This window comes from Misgurnus anguillicaudatus, chromosome 14 (genome assembly GCF_027580225.2).
Source record: "Misgurnus anguillicaudatus chromosome 14, ASM2758022v2, whole genome shotgun sequence".
In the NCBI taxonomy this organism is placed as follows: Eukaryota; Metazoa; Chordata; class Actinopteri; order Cypriniformes; family Cobitidae; genus Misgurnus; species Misgurnus anguillicaudatus.
In genome coordinates, this window is record NC_073350.2 from 20,402,050 (window position 1) to 20,421,904 (window position 19,855).

The following is a 19,855-nucleotide window of genomic DNA, read 5'->3' on the forward strand; positions in this document are numbered from 1 at the left end:
ATAACAAAAAGTAACAAAAACAACTTAAGTTATAACAAATCATAAAAATAATAATAATAATAATAGGTAAAAGAAAAAAATATAAAAGGTCAAAATAGGAGTAAAAGTTTGGTCAACATCATATTTATTATTTTAAAATCTGGCCCTCGAAGAAGAGTAATTGAAGACTCCTGACGTACATGTTCACGGTTTTGTTGCACTAAATCGTGGTGTGCGTAAAAATAAGCATTAAAACAATATTGTTTTGTTTATTATTTTAGTTTAGTTTAGATTAGTGAGCTCCCTCAAAAGTACTAAAAGCATCGCTAATGGAATCTTCAAGGACTCTGAATCATTAGCCGGCATCGGAATTGGACCCAGTTAAATTCTACAAAATTTTCAACCCTAATGACAACAAACACAGAATGTCTGTTCACATTTACACTAAAGAAGGGCACAAGAGGCTTTGAGAGTAAGAGTAATACTTGCCGGCTTATTGTGATGAGCCATATGGGATTATACACATGCAGTTATGGACAGCAGGCTGGGCGGGTTGACCTTTTGCACACCTCTCTCTCTCTCTCTCTCTCTCTCTCTCGTCAGGCTTGTCTCACACATCCACAGGCAAGGTCTGACTCCTGGCTGCAAAGAAACAGCAGTACAGCATATGTGTGTGTATGTGCACATGTGTGTGTGAGGTCATAAGGGCTTGTGGACATCACCTCATGTTCTCATTGAAGAGGGTGGATTATCTCAGGGCAGGACAAATCCCAGACATCTGTCTCATGGTGAACGATAAAAATGCACTGTCACAACACAACCCATCACTGTGCACGCATTCAGATGCATGGTCCTTTGTATGGCTATAATTTCTGAGGGAACACATACACAAACGAATCAATCAAAGTGAATCACGGTGAATGACAGGATCGAGATGCGACGTCGTCTTTGTGTAGTAGTACATACTGTTCAATGGCCCAGTTGCCTTTGAGGCATTATATACAATTATACTGTGACGAAGCAGGAGTAGGTTGAACATTATATCTGCAAAGGCATTGTATCCAACACTGTCAAAAAGGGAACGATTTTGTGCTGTGAGTAATACGGATAGGTCTGAAGAAAGAGATGAACAGTGTGCTACTCACGAGCCTCAAGGGCATATCTGTGAATGAGCAAACACGTCAGTCTGCCATTTTGCAGGCTGATTATGATCGCAAACAGTGACAGCAAAACGACCCGAACAGATTCATCAGGCGGGCAGCCATTAACATTTCATTTCGATGCTTTAAAGGCTCAGCAGAACAATGTTGTCATACCTTACAGACTTATTGGCAGTGAGCAATACTTATGGACCGTTTAGTTGCTCCTTCATCTGAATCGTTTTAAGTTGTTGCCACTGACAATAACACTATACTCTTAAATAAAATGGCTCCTAAAAGGGTCTTTGTCTGGCTGTATGGTTCCATAAAGAACCTTAAACATCCACAAAACCTGACTGACTATAAATTACTTAAAAGTTGCTTTGGAGATTTAAAACTGGCTGTTCGATGGTAACCCTTCTACTTGTTATTTTTATATTATGTTTTTTTTATGTTTTTGCATTTTGATAATACTGTATGGTAGATCAGATTGGCTATTAAGCTTATACTCTATAATAATAAATAAAGGTGCCTAAAAGCTTCTTCATAGCAATACCATAGAAGAACCATTTTTAGTTTTCATTCAAAGGTTCTTTAAAAACATTTCTTTCGTTCCTTTTTATAATCTGAACAGCCTTTCTTACCACAAAAAAGCTTTTTTACAACAAAAAGACTAAACAACTTTTTTAAGAGTGAATCAAGCTTCAAATTGTTAATGTATTTGGGTAGTTTCTTGAACAGAATTTAGATTAATTCAGGACTAGGTCTTAGATATTGTAGGACATTTCTTAACACTTTACTTCAATGGGTGTTCATAAGACTGACATGACACCTTCATAATCATGATATGACACGTGCCATGAACATGAAGGAGATTTCATGCACGTTTATGACAACTGTCATTAAGTGTCATTCGTTCAAATATGTCATTTTTAATGCAAAGATGACATAGTTTGAGATGTCTTTGTAATGACAACTTGACATTAACCAATACATCATAACTTGTCATGACAACTTGACATTACCACGACAACATAACTGACCACTTTTTACCAGTGATCAAATTGAATTTGTCATTAAAATGTCATTAAGTGTTAATACTGTGTCATATAGTTTTATAACAGCATCATTAATATTTTTCTTGACCTCAACTACAGTGATGCAAATATAATTTGTCAATAAAATGTCATTAAGTGTTAATACTCTGTCAAATAGTTTTATAACGGCATAATGAATATTGTTCAGTTCATAATATTTTTTTAAAGCAACACTAAAGACTTATTGCTCTTTGCTCCCCCTACAGGTTAGAAGCGTAATTGTTTATCACCACTGTCGTAAATACTGCAGCATAGCTGGCTCTGATTGGATTGTAGGTCTGCCGTAAAGCAAGTTTTTGTAGTTTTCACTCGAACTACAGGACCACTACACGAAGGTTGGAAACTTCTTTAGTACGGTTTTGGCCGATAGAGGGCTGCAAAGCAAATGTGAAAGTGCCATTCACCCTGTTTTGAGTGGATGAACCACTGAAACTTTTTTGGAAACGTTATTTTAAGGTAAAAAAAACTCTTTGGTGTTGCTTTAAGTTTTTTCCCTAGGGTTTTAAGAAAAAAATCAATCATCCAATAATAATAATAATAATAATAATAATAATAATAATAATAATAATAATAATAATAATAATAATAATAATAATAAAAATTGATAAAATTATATTTTATTGCATTTGGAGACCAATTCACCTAAAATTTAATGAAAACAGTACAATAATGGGTTACCGTACTTCCCGGACTAAAAGCCACACCGGAGTATAAGCTGCATCATTCAAAAATGCGTCATTAAGACAAAATAACATATATAAGTCACAGTGGACAGTACGTCGCGTTTATTTAGAAAATTATTTCACAAAATCAAAGCCGGAGAACAGACATTTAATCTGGAAAGGCAAGTTATTCAACTAAACAATAGCAGACAGAACAGCAGGCTGAATAGATGTCTGTACGTTAAAGTAATATTATCAGTTATTTAAACGATAAACCATAGCATACAGGACTTACCTGGATGGTTGAATAGTCTAAATTAACCGAACAAGCCAACTAGCATGAAGTTCGCATACTCACCATTTCACATCACTGAATCCATTGAATTACATAAATACAGAAGCAGCATATGGCAGACTCTCGCAGCTGTAGACGGTAATGTTGTCTCTTGCCTCATCTTGTCAAAATTAATTCATACTGACTTACAAGGCGCACCTGACTATAAGACGCAGCACCAGCCGAGTTATGAAAAAAATGTGGCTTATAGACCGAAAAATACAGTAAGTCATGCAGTGTTGGGTCCATATCACTGGAACACGGTAAATTACATTAAATTAATTTAATTAAATGGTTTTGTTAGTTTTTTTATCTATGTCAGAAAATATCTGAACCATCTGTGTGTATTGTGGACATACATAAAGTTCAGTATAATCTTTTGACGTGTCTGTTGCATTTTGTTAAGGTATTTCAAATTATTTGACATAGTATTTGCACTTTTTGACATGTTCAATTTGAAGTTTGATAATTATTTAGCTATGTCATGTTTAGAACAGATTTATGACAATTTATCATGTATTGGTGTATGTCAAGTTGTCATAACAAAGACATCTCAAACAATGTTATCTTTGCATTAAAAATACATAATTGAACAAATAACACTTAATGACAATTGTCATAAATGTGCATAAAATCTTCTTCATGTTTATGACACTGTCATGTCATGATTATGAAGGTGCCATGTCAGTTTTATGCACACCCCTTCAAGTAAAGTGTTACCGGACATTTACGTATCTTTTACAAACATACCTTCAATATGTTAAATCAATACATGTGTGCATCTTGGGACAAAACATTGGCACTAATATATGGTAAAATATGTCAGTGCAAGATGTTTTTAAATGAAGGCAGCTCAAACACGTATTTCAGTTTGAAACTATCAACCCTGTCCGGGAAACCACCCCTTTGTGTTTTGTTTGCAAGTTGGATGATGCTTTTTTGAGATTTATAACTACTTTTTCTATTCACAATGCTTACCATCTGTTTCACTCTGTCATTTGTGAGTGTTACATGGTAATACTTTGAGGGATTTGGGGGATTCTCTATATATATCCCTTATAATCCTAAATGTAGCCTTGGTAACAGAAATTAGGAACAGGTCATTAAAACATAAAGTCTCAATGACAAGAAAATCTGCTTTGCCTCGTGAACTCTCATTCTTGTCTTCTTAGTCGAGCATAGTTATGAATACTAAGCCATCTCTTCTTATTAATTGCTCTCACAGGCGGCTCAGCAAGGGTCATCTCTGCGTTTTCAAGTCAGTCCAATTAATACTAATCACAACATCAGACTGGCTGAGTAAGAAAATTGCACTGTCATTGCAGCTGATCATCTTGGAAATCTAATAACAATGAAAAGTAAACGTGGGACTCTGTTGGGACATAACAACATGTTTCAGAACACTGCCATAATGTTTTAGTTTTTATTCATCAGCTTTTAGAAGTGACTCTTACTGTACAGTGCATTACAAGATATAGATTTTCATGCATGTTCCTTGGGATCGAACCCATGACTTGTTGCACTGCTAATAATGCAAGGCTCTACTAGTTGAGCTACAGGAATGGATAAATAATTAATTATTAAAATGCATTAGGGGGTCAGCTCCAAAAAATCAGGTCTTAAACGGATGGGACTTTTTCCTTGTAGATTGGCCTAACATGGATGAGAGAGACAGACTGGCTGCTGTCTCCTCAAGCGGCTCAGGGCATTCAAGTAATATCAGAAGGTACGCAGCTGAATAATTTATAAGGTACCCCAGTACATTCAATTAAAAGGAAGTGACTCATAAACAGAATGCACAGCGATTCTGTAGCAGATCAAGGTTTAAAAAAGCAGTGAAGGGAGAGAATATTTCATCATTTTTATCAGAGAACAGACATATATGGGTGTTTTAATGCCATAGGGCAGATTTTTATTGAAACTAACAAATTTGATATTTTTCTTTTCGTTAAAGTTCAATTTAAAACTCTCTTTTATTTATTTTTGATATGCAAATCATCATAACAAAATATTTTAAGCCACTAAAGTATGCAAAACAGTTAATTAAAATGCATTTAATGTTACTGTTACAAAAAACATAACAGACAGAGTGTAACCACAACAACTTATTTATTGCGAATATTAAAATCAGTACGAAAAGTACTAAAAATGACGATGTGCTGCAGCCGCGGTCCTCTCTGGAGTATATGAAGTAAAGTAAAGAGAAGTATTAAAGTTATTAATCCAAGAAAACGATAATCCGGCTTCCCTCTGCATTTCAAACGTACATTAACAGAAATGACGCAAATATGTCACGTAGCACGCAAAGAGCCAATGAGCATTTGATATCACTGCCGAAAAAAGCAATGTGTTCCAAAGCTTCTTGAGGTGCGATATTTAAAATTCAAATTCATAACGAATGCGCGGTCTTACTTTACGATTGCTGATGAGAACTCCGATCAAGATTGCTGGAAAAATGGCTGAATTTGGATCTATTCCTCGCAGTCGTATGAATTTTAAAGATGTGAATTACAGCAAATGAATAAAAGTAACACATTTTGTGAATTTATTTTTTTTGTATTTTGTAGTTATTGCTTAGTAGTAATAGTAACGTATTGCATAGAAGACAGCATAGGAGAAAACGCGTTTTTGTGTGTCATGGCAAACAAACTAAATGTAAAAAATAGTTAAATAAATACATAAATGTTGTTCATTTTATAGTTTTAAAATGTAACAGTTAGTCTTGTTTAATATTGTGTAATTCTCTGAATATCATAATCATTTTCATTAGGTAAATGGGTAAACTTTCTTAAATAAATAAGTCAGAAAATATGACTAAAAACACGTCATTAATATGAGTGAGAAACGCCAATGCCCGCGATTTTAATATTTATGAATAGGAATAACTTGCGCACAAATTTGTACGTCTGTAAAGCTGTAAATACGTGAATAATGTGCGTATTGGTCCTGTCAAAATGTCGATATTATACGTTTCAGTGTGTTTTAAACGTAAGTGCGTATGGTACAATCACACTGAAATGTAAAAATAAAATAATAATAAAAGTGTTCTCATGAGATCACGTTGGATGGAGAAATGGTCCAAAGCAGTCTAACTTTCTTAGAAGCAATCTTATAGGATATATAAAGATGATACAAATTGTTCATTCACCTAAATATTGGATGATAAATGACTTGCAGATGTTTATATTTCCCTTCCTTTCTAAAGCACATATCTGCATTTGTTCAATCATGCACAAACATGGTTACGTAAGTTTGTTTACACACTTGGCCCAGTATGGACGAATATTTGAAGGTCCGTGGGGATGTGAACATGCATTCAGATAACAAACAAGTGCTGTTGCTCTTCCAGACAGCACAAAGTCTGTGAGTGTGCAATGACCCATCTTTTCAATTTTATCCATAGCCTTTGGCCTCACGGGGCCGAGGGGTTGTGTGAGCGCACGAGCGTGTGCCTGCAATGATGTTGATGGAGGTGATTAAAGGCATCCAATCCTTTGGGAGATGCAGGAAGGAGGAGGGAGGGGTGGCACTTAGTCTCTCACTGGGCACAGATGGCCTGTGGCAGGATAGATCATGTCACATTGGCGCTGGGCAAAACAGGGGCAAGTTGTCCCCTCCCTGCTCTTCTCCACTCGCCGTGTGACCTGTCACCAGCCATTGATGTCAGGTGTCGCTGCAAGAGATCGGACTGCTCATTAGGTTTGCCTCAATTTCCTCCACCTTCCCGGACCGAGTGGAACAACATTCAATTTGTGTCACTCATTAAGCTCTTTATTCCCACTGACACTCAACAGAGGGGCACACGGCTCTCTCGCTCGGAATAATGGGAATTACTCATCTTTATAAGAAAGATCTCTATTGTTCCCAGAAAGGAACACCACCCTCTAGCCAAAGCGAGGGGTCTGCATGGGCATGAATGTGTGCCAAGATAAAACTGTGTGTGTGTGTGTGCGTGAACATTTGAGTGCATGCCCTAAAGTTATTAACATTTATTTATTCAGAGAGACCTATGTGTAGCTGTCTGCTGTCTAGGGAGGCATTTAGCAAACCTGCCAGTGTCCACTTGGTTATACTAGTGTGAATATTTGTGCAGCAGATAAATGTAGCTGACTGGCTAGCTTTGGGCAGACTATGGAGCTAAAATCTCTGTCTAACACTGTAACCGTGTGTCGGAATATCCTCAAGCAGTTTTATAGTTAGTATGCAGTTAGGGTCTTACTGGGTACATAGGGCTGATGTTTTGTATAATAACATCTCTGGCACTATGGAAAGGGGGGATTTTAAAGATCATATGATATGCATTAAGAAGTTGTTTTCATTCAGAGTTTATGTAAATGTCACACCCTCATATTTCAGCTTGTAGTTTTACTTCTGAAATATTTACTTGCATGGTGTTTTGCAATTATATTTCCTAGGGACACAATCATTCTCCTGCTAAATGTTGCCCAAAAAGCTTTTATTAAGGAGAAATTTCTATTAAGCGTGACCATTATGTTGCTTATCAGGAAATTAAGAGAAGCAATGGTTCACAAGGGGTGGGGGGATAAATTCTGATATCATAATACGGATGCCAACCTTGAAACGTGACTAACACTGTAATGGGAATCTCAGCGTGCTAAAGTGAGACTGGCCATCCAATTTATGGATATCAGTGTGACCATTATTACTTAAATGGTCTTGGCTTGTGGGAATAATTGCATTGCTATGGTTGGGCAAGGGCACATCTGAATGAGGTAATAAACATGCATGTTTTCCTCCTTAAATGGGAGGAGATATGAATGTTCTGCTTGAGTAAGACACAGACTTAGCAGTTTAGAAAATCATGCACGTCTCAGGATGCCGTGTAAGAATACTGTAAACATTATGTGTGCTGAATAAATAAGCGTCCGGAGATGTGTTTCATTTAGGAGATGTCTGTACAGATAGGCCATTTATAATAAAAATAAAGTTTTGTGCTACAAGTTGCTGAAGGACAAGAATGTGTCCTCAACTGTGGACATTATTTTGTTACTCTTGTTCAAAACATTCTCAGTTTTTTTTATTAATTTGTCCATTTACAACATCTTGGCAAGTACAGAGAAAAGAAAGAAAATAGAAAGAGAAGACATAACATCATGAAAAAATCATGCAAAGATTTTTTTTGCATATAATTTCCAGTCAAGTTGTTGAGTGGTCAGGGGTGTTCACTGATATGCTCACACAAAAATCGCTGCAAAATACGCATTCCAACAGGTTTTATCGTAGTTTTTGCCCAACTCCATTGACTTGTATTAGATGTGCTGTGAGGTACGGTATTACTCCACGCCGGGATCTTTGTTTCTATTCTTGCAATTGGCAAAGGTGGATTAGCGCCACCACCTGGACTGGAGTGTCTATTATTCAAGCTCTCAGCGGTAGAATGTACGGGTGTGAGGCGTTTGGAAAAATAGGTCCACAAGTTAACAACGAATGCTAAAACACCTGTTGGAAAGCATCTTTTGCAGCGATTTTTGTGTGATCATATCAGTGAACACCCCTGACCACTCGGTGAGTTTCACGTCTTTGTAAACGAAAGTTTAATGCATTTTAGGAAGGATTGTTCCTGTGCACCTATCAACCCACTGTAGAGATGGGAGGTGAAACACAAACACCCGTAAATTCTCGGGGCAGCCGCACACGTCGAAACTTCAGCCAAAACCGCTCCACCTCACCACCAACAATCCGAAAACAGGGCTTTAAGTGTAAAATACCGAACTTGTCCTTTAACAAAAAAATTTAAGGCAGCAAAGTATTTTTTACAGTGTGGTAACATTATCGCTAAAATGGTTAAAGGGAAATTATACAGCAATTTTATGGAAAGAAAGATAAGTAAATGTTTTAAGTTTTTTAGCTGTAAAAACGTAATAATGCTACGTTTAAATGTTGTAAATACGTCTACATTTTACGTTTCAGCATCTATTTAAATGTACAAAATGTTTCTAATGTTACGTGTAAATACTACGTATTAACAATGAGACCAGTCTGCTCCATCACCTACAACCTTACCACAATAGGCTTTATGCCCAGCTGCACTACAGTACTTCCTGAACTTCAGTCAGCTCCTTGTTTCCTGTCTGCCATTATTGGACAAACTGGTTAATCCAGGTGTGCCTGACCTCAGTAGTCACAAACAAACTGATTAATCCAGGTGTGCCTGACCTCAGTAGTCACAACAACAATAATCAGACACACCTGGATTAATCAGTTTGTCCAATAATGGCAGACAGGAAACAAGGAGATGGCTGAAGTTCAGGAAGTAGTGCAGCTGGGCATAAAGCCTATAGAAGAGAAAGAACCACTACTCACAGACCAGCAAACACAAGGAAACTCTTATTATTAACAGAGTACCAAATGTCAAATTTCAAAGTGATAGGAATGGAAATTAAGTTGTTAACGATCCAAAAAATGGTGTCTACAAAGCCTATGAGATGCCAAAAAGCCAAAGTAACCCATGTAGGTGATTGGCAAAACTTTTAATTAAAAAAGTAGGCTTTCATTTTTCAGTTCTCCATAGAAGAAAAAAAGAGCAGTTTTATAATGGGAGATAACGTCATACATCCGTTATTACTAAGCATGGCGGTGCTGATAGGTAACGCATTGATTTAAAAGACACGCCTGATGCTTACGTCTCCCCATTTTACACTCCTACCTTCCTTTGCTTCGATTTAATTTAATGTGCTATCCTTTGCCTTAGAGCACGCTATCCTTATCTGATTCATTGAGCCATTTAAACGAGAAATGAAATTATATTCTTCAATACGCTTGTTTCACAATGAATAAAGTTATGGCCAGACAATTTATTAAAACCAGACAGTTTCCATCTTAAACCTCGGCTTTACAAAGACCTATTGCTGATAAAAGCCAAAAATATGCCCACCGTTCACAAAACCTTTATTTTCTCCTTGAAGGTTTCGATGATAGAGAAACCCCTCGAACGGTAGCAGCAGGGTTCTGCAATAAGTCGGATTACACACAGGAAGTAATTGGTAGGATCTGGATGGATCCACACACTAATGTAAACTAATTTGTCATTTGGGGATTGTGCCAAGATAATTTCCTGAACACCTTTACGCAATTAGAGCGTAAAGGCAAAACAGTCCGTTTTTTGCGCAATCCGATGCAATACGGGTCTACGTGTTATGCGCAGGGCCCACAAATCTTACCATGTGCCGGTCAGCTTAGATCTATCCAGCACTTATTGATGTGTACACAAATACTGTCCGGGTCTGGGCTGGAGCATTTTACTGCCCTCTTTATGGTTGGACTTGTAAAAGGAGTGCGAAGCTGGGCACTTTAATATCCTGTCGTGTAAAGGCAAGCAACTGTTGAGTAAAATAAAAGAAGACATTCACAGGTTGTATGTTGAAATATGGTGAAAAGAATTGGTCAAAATTTCTCCCTGAGTTATGCATTACCATCAGTCTAAAGGGAGACACATCATGATGTCAAAAAACACCTCTCACAAATCTAATGCATTTCTTTTAGAAGGATCTTCCTCTGATCCTTGTGGTTATTTCACTAAAATGACAGGAGGCAGGGAAACTTCTACAGAAAAGCTATTATTCGTATCACATCAGTCCTTCCTTTTTTTAATGACTCTGTAAAATGAACCTCGCTTACATCACATTTATAAGCAATGGGAGTCAACGCTGGGTCGGTCTGCATCAAGTGCTCTTTGCCAGAAATAATCTGCAACCAAAATAACATGTAGCTGGTGTTCTCCTTTAAAAGCCGACATTGAGTACATAATAAATGAGGAAGCACTAGTCACAGAAAACAGCTTTTTTAAGGTAAAGTTTACATTTTTTAGGAGCTGATGGAATTGGTTTACATAACATGTGGGGAGAAATAGGTCTATAGCTTATTTTTTTGACTGTCATTTCCAGCAGCAAATATTTCGAGATGAAATACTGTACATTACAGTACTAATGTTTACAATTTAGATTTTTATGTGCAATGACATTTGAGTATTTAGATTTTTATTTATCAATACTTAGTCATAACGGAGGTTGTAATGTTTATTATGCTATTTGTTTGCCGATGCTGCTTGACACTTATTTAGATTTTAATGTTTCGTTTTGTTGTTTGATCAGAACCTTAGCACTTAGTTTTGTTCCTTCCATGCACTTACGTTACGGAATGACAATAAAAGTAATTGAATGCTATAATACATGCGGGTTAGTCTATGTGCCACACAAATACAGTGGCACGAAAAAGTGAACCTTTTGAAACTTCATAGTTTTAATTTGTCAAAAAATGTGATCTGATCTTCATCTAAGTCAAGGATATTGACAAACATAATGTGTCTGAAAAAATAACGCAAAAAATTCTGATTCTTCATGTCTTTATTACCAACAACCAAAAAAACTCATAGCGCTTGTGGAAAAAGTATGTGAACCCTTGAGTTGAGGACCTCAAAAAAGCTAATTGGAGTCAGGTTTTAACACACCTGGAGTCTGGATAAAAGAAAATACATCTGGAGGTGTGAACTACAGCTACTTTGACTGATAAAAAACCCTTAAACTTTTGGAGTTTGCTCTGCACAAGAAGAACGCGCTTATTTGAGCCATGACTTGCCAAAAAGAGCTTTCAGAGGAGCTACGATTAACAATTGTTGCTTTACATAAAGCTGGAAAGGGTTACAAAGTTATCTCAAAGACTTTAGAAATTCACCATTCTACAGTTCTACAGCAATTAATCTACAAATGGAGACGCTTTGGGACTGTTGCTACTTTACCAAGAAGTGGCGCCCAGTCAACATGACACCAAAAGCACCACAAAGACTCATCAATGAGGTAAAGAAACAACCTCGAATGAAAGCCAAAGATTTGAAGGCATCATTGGAACTTGCTAACATCTCTGTTCATGAGTCTACAATATGTAAAACACTGAACAAGAAGGGTATCCACGGCAGGACACCATGAAGAAAGCCACTACTCACTAGAAAGAACATTGCTGCATGCCTGAAGTTTGCAAAAGAGCACAAAGTTTGGGGCAAAATGTGAAAGTGCACGACATATCATCATAAAAACATCATCCCAACGGTAATGTATGGTGGAGGAAACATCATGATTTGGGCCTGCTTTGCTGCATCAGGGCCTGCCCAGCTTGCAATCATTGAGGGGAAGATGAAGTCCCAATTCTTCAGGATAATGTGAGAATATCTGTATGTCAGCTGAAACGGTGTAGAAGGTGAGTGATGCAACAGGACAACAACCCAAAACACAGGAGCAAGTCCACAACAGAATGGCTTCAGAAAAACAAACTCCGCCTTTTGAAGTGGCAAAGTCATAAGGTGTGTTCGAGATCATCTGGCGCTGCGCAGACCGATCGGCGAGGTTTGCCGCTTGCAGTCGAGGGAGGAACTGAAGACGGAGCCGTCAAGCCGGACACCTGCTGCTTGCCGTAGTGACGTGTGCGCCGTGTTTCCTTGTTTATAATCGCAAATGAAGTGAATTAGATGCTGAATTTGATCAAAACAAACCTTTTAATAAAAAATTGCAACCAGAAACATTTTATATCGAATATTTTAATTGCTGCTTAAACTGTATACCCGAAAATAACGGAAACAAGCCTATATTATTAAAATACCAATAGAGTTTGTTATTTTAATTTTTATTTTATTACACAACACAATATAACATATTTCAGTATATTAAAGTGTTTCTTCCTGTTTTAAAACATGAATTTATAATGTTTATTAGTGGAACTAAAGGTTGGATTAAACTTGAAACGCACGTGATCGTTGTCATCAATGAGGCGACCAATCAAGTAAAGCTGTTACGTCATCACAACTCCGGGCAGCCGCTCTGGAGAAGCTGCACCGGCTGAACCAGCCGGCTACTCTCGAAACGCTCTCGCGGTACTTAAAAACCATATGACACAGTCACGTGCCTGCAGCGCCAGCTGAAGTCGGACAAAAGTACTAACCAAAATGCACTGCTTCAAGTCAGACCGATCGGTCTGCGCAGCGCCGCATGAAGTCGAACACACCTATAGCCCAGACCTCAACCCAATAGAGATGCTATGGATTGACTTGAAGAGAGCCATACACATGAAACGTCCAAAGACTATGACAAGCAGTTCTGCCAGGAAGAATGGGCTGAAATTCCTCCTTGATGATGTGTAGGTCTGATCCAAAGCTACAGGAAGTGCCTGGTTGAATTATTGCTGCTAAGGGGGGACAACCAATTAGTAATTCTAAGGGTTCACTTACTTTTCCACTGCCATTTTGAATGTTGAAAGAGTGTGTACAATAAAAACATAAAAGATCAAAAAATGTTGTATAATTTTTAAACACATGATGTTTGTCAATACCCTTGACTTAGATGTAGATCAGATCACATTTTATGACAAATTTATTCAGAAAATCATTAAATCCAAATGGTTCACATACTTACAAAAAAATATAGTAAAAACATACAAAACAAGTGCAGGGGAATCAAAATGCTCAAATATATACAGTGAACATCGGATTACCCATAAGATTTCTTAAAAAAAAAAGAGAGAGATCTTCTGAATGTTCAGCCGCCCATCAGCATGAAGCCCCTCTGCGAGTTAACATTCCTATAAACCTTCCCTATGGCATGTTTTGTACTATGGCCAATAGAAGTAGTCAAATGTCCCTTCGCATAATAGCTGATCAGAGGACGGAGTAGCATTTGAGTGACAGCTCTGACATTTCAGCAGAGCACAGAGAGAGAAATGCAGATGAGTGAGAGAGCCCTCAGGTGCCCCCTCTCAGCGAGCACTGGAGAGGAACATTTGCATTTAATTGAATGCTATGGACATGCAGCGGCCTCACCCCCCATTCACCTCCCATCTCCATTTCTATGTGAAGTCCCACTCAAATCGCACTGCATAAATCTTTATTGGTTAATGCAGGCAGGTGGCATAGAGAGCTATAGGCACTAGTGTCAGATAAAACTGTGGCTTGGCTTTTTTCCTATTGTATGAAAGCTGCTTAGCACACCAGATGATCATTTTGACTGAAGGCGAATGCGGGACCTGGGCTTTGGCTATCATTGCCGTGTGCACTGCTGCCAAATGACAGCAATCAAAATTGCTGCAATAGAAATTTCAATTACCCAGAAGCTGATTTTGCTTGGTTAGGAACATAACAAATCTGGTTTCAATGGGTCAGCTTGGGTTCACTTAGGTTATTTAGACTGCTTGAAAAATTTGAAATGTTGTACGTGTACACATTAACATTGGTTAACAGAATAGTTCACGTTAATAACAACAAAGTAATTTTAAAGCAATTTCCAATTATACTTATAGGCTACATACATTTTGTACATACACGTTGTATATATTATTGTAGTTAAGGCAACAATGAACAATACATTCAGGGTTTGAAATAAAAATCAGCTTTGGTTGGTATCGTTTGTAAAATCACTAGCCAAATGTGTACTGTGTTGATTTTCTTACCTAAAAGACATTTTTTGTGAAAAGGACAGGGATAAAAGAGGAAGGGAGGAGATAGATGGCGGGATGACAGAATTTTGTTTGAATCATATGAAATTCAGATTTTAAAATAAATAATAATAAGCTAATCTGGTTATTTTATTACTTCTTTTGGCTAGTAGAGGTTCTGAATGGCCGGTAACGTAAAAACTTAGTAGCCAAATTGGCTGGTGAGTAAAAAAGTTAAAGAGCACCTATTGTCAGATTCACAATTTTACATTTCCTTTGGTGTGTAAGTGTGTATTATGTAGTACATGTTAACAATATGCAAAAGGTGCAAATCTCAAAGTAAACGATGACGCGAGATATCGTCTCCAACGTAAATCTCTTTTCTTGGACTACAACAAACACATGGATTGTAGGGAAGAGTTTACTTCCTGGGATTGGTGATGTAGTAAAGACCGACATTATCATAATTTCTCCCACTTCGGACTCACAGCGTGTAAGTTAACTCCTGTTAGCATTGCATTGCGCTCAAATCTTTCAAACATGGTAAGGAGCGTCACATTTCCTGCTGACGTCAGAGGTATTTAGGCCAATCGCACCATACAGATTAGCTGGCCAATCAGGGACACAGAGCTTTTCAAATCCATGCATTTCAGGAAGAGAGTGAAATCTGGAGCTACAAAAATGTACGGTATGTGGCAAATAATGTGTTTTTTAACCATAAACCACACGAACACATTGTATTATATCGAATACACAACATAACGTTGTTTTTAGCAATGAAATAGGTGCTCTTTAATTTCAAACCCTGAATACATTTAAAGTTTTAAGAAAAATCCTTACATGGCAGAATCTGAAAATACTTTATAAAATAAAAATTAGTTCCACTCCTTGATTTTGATTGGTCGATAGTTGTGCTTTATTTACGATAAAACATGAACGCTACACCCAACGATTCTTTGCATCACTTGCGCAGCACCATTTATAAAACCATTTTATAAAAGCAATAAGGTACTCAAAGCTAGTGCTATATCGTGAATAAGTCACAGCTGAAGGGGTCGCAGGCATTTCATTGTGCCAATCAACGGCCTTTAGCTATGCCTTAGCTCAACACTAAAAATATTAAATGCTTTTTTATATGAGGACAAAGGGGGTGGGCTTGCTTGTCAAAGCTTACCGACTCGATGTATCAGAGCATGTGCACTAACCACTATGCCACGGCTTTAACTATTCTACCCTTTTTCTATACACTATGAAACCATGTGCTACAGCCGTAAACTGTAGCTCATAAAAATGTGCCAAATCTGTTTTTTGTGCAACTACTGTATCATCTAGTGGTTCATAAAATGCAATCTATAAACTATTGTCATCGTAACCAATTTGTTGCTGCCGTTAAACACGTCCCTGGTCGAAACGTGTCATTTTTACAGAGAGCCCACAATCATGCTCTAATCGATGCGAGTATACAGTATGTAGAGCCGAGTGAAAATCATAGTGTTTTCTAAGTCCTGTTTCCAAAAATACTACACTGCAATCTCTGCGTGGAGTTAAGGTGTCACACAACTGAAACTCAATGAAGCAAAGTGTCACCTTTGACGTCATCCTGGTTTGGAAAATTCTCATCCTGTGATCAATTGGAGCAAGATAAAAACAATAGACAGCTGAAATTACAGTGTGAGGAGTCTAGCCATTGATCCTGTGGCTTTCTGAGGCAGAAGTCGTGGGGATGGCCTTTCTGAATGGGTATGGTTTTCCTTTTCTACTCTTAAAGAAAGGATTGAAGTCAATGAGAGAGGACAGGGAAGCTGACTCACTATAGGTCGTCTTGTTACACGGTCTGATCAATGCAGCCACTAAGAGTAATATTGTAGAACAGAAGGCGCCTATGTGCGTGTCTGGAAACACAGATCCGCACAGATTTGACAGAACTGGGAAAAAATTCCCAGCATGCCTCATGGGTGAGTGTACTAGCCTGATTGCAATTACAACCCTCGTGTCATTATCCATAGCACAATTTAAGGAACTGTGGATAGCTAACATTTGCACGGATCTTAGTCCAAGCTTGCCCCCTTAAACCTTGATTCTGTTCCAAGAGAAACAACAACAATTATTTCTGGGTACTTTTGGGACACCATTTTTCAATCAGATTATACATAAACTTGTTCTAAATGTTCTTCCAAAAGTGATAATTATTCTTCTGAGGACAAAAGAAATCATGTCTGAGCTATTTCGTTTTTAATACTGTGGAAGTTTATAGGATCATCAGATTCTAGTGGGGACACGAGCACACCAATATCCCAAACACAACATTTACAATATCAACATTCTGTATTACGATTTATTTTTGTGATGAAGGTGTTCCTCAAAATCATAAATCTGTGCATGAAATTGGACAATGGCATGTAAATATCAAGTTCTGTGCTTCTAAAACATGTACATATTAAACATGCTGCCACTCAAATACAAAAAGTCATAGCTTAAAACGTTTTACCTCTAAACCTTTGTGTGTTAGGCCAATTTAAACTAATCTCCTTTTTGCAAGAGAATGTCAGCTCATTACCGGGCAGTCAGAGTAAAATGTAGTGTTGTCAAACTCCAGACAGGGGCAGGGTTACACCAGCACCGTGTGCGGCAGTCTGACAGCCTTCCACGCGACTCCATTTCATTTATGCATCCGGCAGTGCTTTTATTGAAAGCGTCTCATGGTGCATTCAAGCCCTGTGACCTTTTCGCATGCTAATGCAAAACCAATTGAGCAAAGGATCGTAACATGTAGAGCAGTGGTTCTTAAACTGGGGGACGCGAGATGGTGCCGGGGGCTTCAGTTTTATGATAAAATACATTTTTATCATGAATTCCGTGTAATTAAATCAAAACAAAAATTAGGCTACTAACCAACAGCACTACTTTATACTGTATACTTTAATATGTTTTGTCTAATTAAAATGTTACTTTTTAGAAAAAAATTGTTATACATTTTCTTCGGGGGGGCAGTGAAAGAATGCACCGTATAGAAAGGGGGCCGCACGCTGAAAAAGTTTGAGAACCATTGATGTAAAGGATTTGATTCATCTTGTCCAGAGAAATCCTGGTTAAAATCCTTGCCGGGATGAACGACGCGCACTAATGATTAATAATTGTGTTTAATTAGTCTTCGCCGGTTAGCCCACATATATTGGTGCATTGATAAACACGCTTGCCCTGACACATTCGCTTATTAATCTTTTACTGAACAAGTTGTGCAAGGCAGCCAGGCAAAAGCTGGTGTGTCTGCAAAATGCAGCGCATGTGTGCATGGGTTTTACCTGCTGCGTTGACAACCTCGAAAGTATGTCACACTGAGGTAAAACCATGCTCGCTGGAGCTTCTCCATCTCAGGACTGTTTGATCTTTACAACAAAGCAGTCACAGGCTCCTGCAGACCTACTTCACTCACCTCAGCCAGCCTCTCTGCCTGAAATGAACCACAAATCACAAGATGACATTTTCAAAACCTACATCCTATATGGTCTTGGTGTTGCCTCCATATTTTTTTTAGAGACAAAGAACTAATCAATCACATTTTGGTGTCATTCCTGCCATCAATTAACTCTCTGGGGTAGGTGTGGGCGATATATCGCCTGCGATTCTCATGCGTATCTCATCAGTAAGAGCCGTATTTCACAGACAAGCTAGGCAAAATCGCGTTCATAATCGTGGACAAATCGCCTCTGAGCTTCTCAGTGAAATGCGTCTCTGTGTAGTAAATGCCGCTCCATTTGAAAGCAGGTGATGGCGATTTACTACTAATCACAAAACTGGCTTTACTGATGAGATACGCATGAGAATCGCAGGCGATTTATCGCTCACCCCTAATCTGGGGTCTAAACTTTATTGCCCCCCTTGGAAATTTTTTACCTGCACTGACATATTGTGTTTTTAGTTGCCTAAAAACATAATAATGACAAAAGTCTCAAAACACTGTGTTTAGCACAAACTGAGCTACAATAATATGTGAGCAACATATATGTACATGTTTTTATTTTTTATTTTTTTAAGCATGTTTGTTGAAAAAGCAACATTTTTGTCACAAATATAAGCAGTGTTGGGGAAAGTTACTTTTAAAAGTAATGCATTAGAATTAGGGATGCACCGATAGGATTTTGGGGGGCCGATACCGATTCCGATTTAAACAGACAACTTCTGGCCGATACCGATGCCGATACCGATATCAAACACTTGTATACAATACTATACAGTTGGTCTATTAGCTAGTTTATTTCTGCATCAAATTATTTTTACAGAACATGGATTGGATCTAATTAACATCCAACTGACCAACATAATAAGAGAGGCACAAATTAAAACAAATATAATAAGACAGCATGACAACCTTCAAAGGTGGTTTTTGCTATTCAGCATTTATTTTATTAACAACATTAACTCATTTTTTACATATTATGGATTTCTTTATGCAGTTAATTAATAAACAATCGGTATCGGCCTGTCTCGTGCTATTGCCGATATGCCGATGGTTTCAAATTCATCAAAAATCGGCTGATAAATATCGGTGGCCGATACATCGGTGCATCACTAATTAGAATAGCGCAATTACGTTACTTTTAAGTTACTTTTGTGTTACTTTCTCTTACTTGGCTAAGGCTTGATTTCTTTCAGGCCTTGCAGGTGTTTTTTATGATCACAAAAATGTCAAGCTCTGGCCTGCCATCTCCGTTTCTGACTCAAACTGGCATTCTACATTAAAGCAACATTAAAGACTTTTTGCTCTTTGCTCCCCCTACAGGTTAGAAGCGTAATTGTCCATTACCACTGTCGTAAATATGCAGCATAGCTGGCTCTGATTGGATTGTAGGTCTGTCGTAAAGCAAGTTTTTGTAGTTTCACTCAAACTACAGGACCGCGACCCGACGGTTGGAAACTTCTTTTGTGCGGTTTTGGCCGATAGAGGACTGCAAAGCGAATGTGAAGTGCCGTTCACCCTGTTTCGAGTGGATGAACGACTGAAACTTTTTTGGAAACATCATTTTAAGGTAAAAAAAACTCTTTGGTGTTGCTTTAATATGTTCCGTTTAATTTAGTACATTATTTTATTTTAAATTGAATTAATTAAACTGAAAAGAAATTCGCATTACTTAAAAAAAATTAATTCAAATATTAATGTGTACATTTATAAAGTAATGCGTTACTTTACTCATTACTTCAGAAAAGTAATAT

The 19,855-nt window shown here is 37.7% G+C and overlaps 1 protein-coding gene and 1 long non-coding RNA gene across 5 annotated transcripts in view; one reads left to right on the forward strand and one right to left on the reverse strand.

Annotated features, from left to right (window-relative positions):
- lrrn2 (leucine rich repeat neuronal 2) overlaps positions 1-19,855 on the forward strand; it is a 69,772-nt gene that overhangs the window by 8,568 nt on the left and 41,349 nt on the right. The gene's annotated exons all lie outside the window — the stretch shown is intronic.
- LOC129428216 (uncharacterized) overlaps positions 127-19,855 on the reverse strand; it is a 56,312-nt gene continuing 36,583 nt past the window's right edge. For 3 of the 4 annotated variants that reach the window (XR_008638874.2, XR_008638871.2, XR_008638875.2), the window contains 3 exons: positions 17,947-18,095; positions 702-851; positions 127-621 (listed from right to left, as the gene is read on the reverse strand). This is a non-coding gene — a long non-coding RNA (uncharacterized lncRNA). The remainder of the gene's footprint in view (positions 622-701; positions 852-17,946; positions 18,096-19,855) is intronic. The other variant, XR_008638876.2, reaches the window with a different exon arrangement.